Raw genomic sequence first — 5,454 nt, 5'->3', positions numbered from 1 at the left:
CTGACTGAGAAGTGTAGCAGACAGAAGTTAGATGCCTGCACTTAGGGCTAGTCCATGTCTACATTTTTACAGCGTCGTGTACAAAGCTCTCCATTCGGCAAATGACCGAAAGGACCCACATCATTTGGGTAATTTGTGTAACTGAAAGACTCCAGTTTGGGACAGAGGTTGGTCTATCATCATTGCCTGATTAAGTCATACTGTTACTCAGCGCCCCTATCCTTTTATACCCTGCTGGTATAGTCATTAATGAGTTGGGCTCTACCTGCAAGGTCAGCGGTTCAAAACCACGAGCTGCTCCAGGGGAGGAAGAGGAATTTTTGTGCTCCCGTAAAGATGTTCATTCATGGAAATCTGCAGCGGCAGGTATACCCTGCCCTTATTGGGTCCTTCTGTGTCAGAACTGACTCAAAGGCAGTGGGATTGTCCTTTTCTTGCTGTCACGTCTGAGATCATCAGGAAAGAACGGGCTTTGTCAAGCTTGCCACATGTAGAACCATGCTAACCCTGAGCAAGGATCCGGTTAGTCACCCATGGAAGGCCTTGAGTGACCTAAGTACAGGTGAGGGACCCATGGCCCACCTGGAGAACCATCTTGATGGAAAGGTGGTCACCTGCCACAGTGACTCCTTGAACAGAAAGCACTCAGATGACAGAACACCTTTGGGACCACATGGCATCCACATGCCCATTCTAGGGGAACCAATCTCAAGGGCGAGCTTGGTACATTCACTCACGTGATCCCATCCACTCTCTCCCGCACGGCCTACAGCTGACCCTATTGGAAAGGGCCATCTTGAAGACTATTCAAGCAAACATTCTGTTGAGAATTTAGGGAACTGTCCTACCTGCTTCATCATGGATATTCAGACTTGTTTCTGCAGCTGGAGCTCATGGGAAAGGAAATACATGTTGGAAAATGATCTGGGCTTCTTAAAGACCCCTCACCCAGCTTCCACTACCAAAGCTACAGTCAGAGTACAGGTTGGGAACAAAGACTAGGTAGCAACAGGGACTTCTCTAGATGGGGAGTAGGACAATAGGTAGTTCCTGTGGGATTGGGTCTGGAGTGCCCATTAGGAAGGACAGCATCTAAAGACCAGTCTTTGCTTTAGAGAAAAAAGGATTTTGACTTCCTGCTTCCCAGTCAGGGAAGGACCCCGGGAGTTTTCCATTGCTACTCAAAACAGTATGTGGGAAACAAAATCAGAAAGGTCCTGATCTAGAGGTCTCTGGACTTTCCTGTTAGACCTCTGCCCAGCACAAGGCCCAGAGAAGCAGTTCAGATCAGCAGACTGGTGTCATCCTCCACATGAAAGCCTAGCGGTGGCTCTTCGGGTTGCAGGAAGAGAAGCCAGGGGCCATGTCAGTCACAGATGTAGTCAGGCTCTATGGGAAGGCTCTACCACCACCCTGCCAGTGCTTGTGCTGTGGTGGTCGATGGGCTGCTGCGAGGCTGGAGGCTACCCTGGCCACATTTCAATTACAAGTGCATGAGTCTCAGCAGAGCTTCTGAGCTTAAACAGACAGAGAAGACAGCACCCCATGAGTTGACTTCGGAAAAGCAACCAATCAAAATGGATCACAACAGAACATGGCCAGAGGTGGTGCTGGAAGATGAGCCCAAGCAGTTGGAAAGCACTCAATGACAAGTTCCAGCATGCCCATGGGCAGAACTGGGCGGTATTTTGTTCTGTTCATGGAGTTGCAGGAGTTGGCGTTCACTCAACGGCCGCTGGGTCACGCTGGTCTGATCCTGTCATGCATGGGGCTGCCCTGTGTCAGGGGCCCGCTCAATTGTAGTGAACAGCCACTACCAGCTTCTGGTGGTGCTCGCCACTAACGACGGAGATCAAACAGTTGTAGTGGTGAAGGTGTAATTATGAAGTGAGACAGTGGAAAATCACCTCATTAGATCTCTGGGAATTCTCTTAACTCCAGTTAATAGTCATGGCACTCACTAAGCAAGGTCTAGGACAGTGAGCTTGAGAGTGCATGCGAATTTCCTGGACTCAATCAAACCCCCTGCTACAACACACAATATTCCTCTGGTTCTTTGAGCCTTCCTCAACCCCCACTATCATGACCCCAGTCCTGCTTTTCAATGAGAGCTAGACTGGAGCCTGTACTCTGCTACATTAAGAGCTCACAACACATGGAATCCAGGTCAGATAATCCCCCCAGGAACAGATTTGGGAGTAGCAGTAACCGGAGTGTAGGGGGAAGGGGGGGAGAGGAGAGGGGGAAGGAGAAACAATCCCAATGATCAACACATAGCCACACACACACCCCAGGAGGATGAACAACAGAAACCATGGGGGCAGGGAGAGAGCGGTCAGTATAAGATATGAAAATAATAATTTATAATTTATCAAGGGTTCATGAAAGGGGAGCAGGGAGGGAAAAATGAGTAGCTGATAGCAAGGACTAAAATAGAAAGTAAATGTTTAGACAATAATGGTGGCAACATATGTGCCAATATGCTTGTTGCAATTGATGTATGTTGTTATAAGAAGAGTAAGGGCTCCCAATAAAATGATCTTTAAAAAACAAACAAACCAAAAACAAACAAACAACCCTGCCACCAAGTGGCTTCCAACTCATAGCAACCCTACAGGACAAGGTAGACCTGCCCCTGTGGGCTTTTAAGACTGCAACTCATGAGAGTACAAAGCTCTCTTTTCCCAGCTGGTGGTTTCAAACTGCTGACCAATGCATGACCACTATGTCACCAGGGCTTACCATGCGTGTCAGAGTTGAACAGTGCATCACAAAGGTTTCAACAGCTGCACTTTAAGGAGATTACCAGAATTGGGGTGGACTTGAACTTACAACCTATTGCTTCACCATTTATACTATACAGGGACTCCAGATTCAAAGTGGGGTCTGAAAAAGGGCATTTCTAACAAGTTCTCCAGTGGTGTCAGTTTGCTGGTCCAAGGACCACATTCAGAGAATTAAGGGCCTATCAAAGGGATTGGGGGTCTGACCTTTGCTGCAGCAGACATGGCCTTGTTGGGCTTTCTCCAGCTTCCAGTGAGTCAATGGGAACTCACAGTGACCCCCCCCCACAACCATAAAATTATTTTTGTTGCTACTTCATCATTGCCATTTTGCTGGGGTCACGACCCACAGGCTGAGAACCGCTGCAATAGAGCGTCCCTTTGCTGGCAGTGGCTGGACCAGAATGACCCAAAGTAGATGGCTGCAGGGGAGAGGAGTAGACACCTGGACAAAATAGAGGACGAACAATGAGGTAGGAATGAATGGCTATTGGTCAAGCCGAGAGCTGGCTTAGCTGCACCAGAGGGTAACACTACTAGGCACAGAGTGCACTACCATGAGCTAAAACATCAGCAGCTCGAAACCACCAGCTCTTCTTCAGGAGAAAGATGGGCTATCTACTCCTATAAAGAGCTACGGTCTTGGAAACTCTCTGGGAAAGTAGATTGCTATGCTATCGACTCCATGGCAGTGAGTTGGAACTTTGCTGCATCTGGGATGGAAAAGTGGAGCCATGTCTCAGTCATCAGCAATTTTGACAGGAATAGGAATGTTCACTGAGCTTTAGGGATTCCCAAATATAGCGTCTCCTCGAGATCAATAGGATCACCTTCTATCTAGACAGAGCCCGGCTAGACTCCTAGGGATCCTTAAAGATCAACTCGGTCCTTCTTGAATCTGGAGGCTTTATGCTCTTCAACAGTGGTTGCCTGTCCCTGGCCTGCCCGTCTCCAGTGACAGGAATCTCACTCCCTTACGATGCCATTCTAGCCTAGAAAAGCGCTAAATAGTAGAAAGGGGTTTCGGCAGGCTCCAAAGTGCACAAACATATACTGTTTCCTCAGGGATTAAGTGGCAGAGCCTTTGAAGTTGCTCTCAGGGTTTCCACTGGAAATGGCAGTTTTCAGATGTTTCTAACTAAAATATCCCTGCAGACTCATGCGTGTTGCCAAGAGATACTCTAAAACATAAACAACCAAATAACTCCGGGGTGGGGGGGGTGGTAGTGGTGAGGAATTGGCCTGCTTGTGTTCTGATCATTAGATACTTTTTCAAAATTCAAATCCATATGGGGGAGGGGGTTGAATGCTTGCAAATTTAACAAGAGATTAGACCATAGCATGACCTAATAAGTCACATTGTGCGGACCGGGTGGGAAATGCTTTAAGGAACTGCTTTGAGGGATTGGCTTTGAACGTAGTCCTTGTCTGAGGGCACCACATTGCTTCCGTTCCAGGTGGACTGGAGGAGCTTAGCTGAACTCCTCTGGGCTGCCCAGTGGGAGGAAGGGAGTGCTTCCTTTGGTGCTACCACACCTAGCAAGTGTAGGGCAGGTGTGCTATGTGTGTTCACATGAGTCCCCATGGTGCTGGGCGCTGTCTGCTTGGCACTGGTCCATAGCAACAGAACACAATCCCTGCCCAGTCCTCCGCTATCCTCCTCTCCATTACTATTTGGAGCCTACAGCCACGGTGTCAATCAATGTCTTGGATGGTTTTCATCTTTTTGCCTACTTTTTCAAGGACACGGCACATTGCCAGGGCCTAGTTTCTGCTGATAACATGTCCAAAGTCCATGCCATCCTCCCTTCTGCTTGTGCGTTCTCCAAGGATTCTGCTATGCTTGTTCTTCTGACGGCCCGCAGGGCTTTCAATATTTTTCTCCAGGATGCTCATTCAACGGCCCCGGTTTTCCTGTCTTCCTTGTTCACTGTGTACCTTTCCCATGTATCTGAGGTGACTGAAAATGCCATGGCTTGGATCAGGTGTACTTTAGACATCAACATGACACAACAGCGAGTAAAAGTGGCTCATGCTTTAGCTAAGACTGTTCTGGATGGGTAGCGATAATCTGCCAGGCTGCTGCTGGGTGTGTGTGTATGCATATGCGCGTGTGCATGTGAGTGCATGTGAGCATACAGGTGCACAGTGTCCCAGGGAGGACCTCTACGGTCAAACGTGCAGTCGCTACCATCTTCTAATAGCAGCACCTACTCTGTCCCAGTCTCCCATTTCCCTTCATTTGCCCTGACTGCCCTGTGTCGAGATGTGGGCTTTGGGTTGGTTTTGGTTTTGTTGAAATACAGTCAATGCAAATTTGTATTGGTAGAACAATGGTTAAGAGAGTGACTTCTAACTGAAAGGTGGACAATTCACACTCATTGAATCAAACGCGTTAGCAGCTCCATGGGAGAAAAACACCTGGTGATCTGCTCCAGGAAAAACTATTGTTGTTGTTGTTGTTGTTGTTGTTGTTGTTAGGTGCCATCAAGTCCATTCCAACCTATGGAGGAATTATGCCCAACAGAAGGAAACCCTGCCTGGTCCTGCCCCATCCTCACCGTTGTTCCTAGACTTGAGCCCCTTGTTTCCGCCACGGTGCCCATCCATCTCCTTGAGGACCTTCCTCTTTTCCCCCGCCCTTCCACTTTACCAAACAGGATGTCTGTGT

This window comes from Tenrec ecaudatus, chromosome X (assembly GCF_050624435.1).
Source record: "Tenrec ecaudatus isolate mTenEca1 chromosome X, mTenEca1.hap1, whole genome shotgun sequence".
In the NCBI taxonomy this organism is placed as follows: Eukaryota; Metazoa; Chordata; class Mammalia; order Afrosoricida; family Tenrecidae; genus Tenrec; species Tenrec ecaudatus.
Note: the sequence above shows the minus strand (reverse complement) of the source record.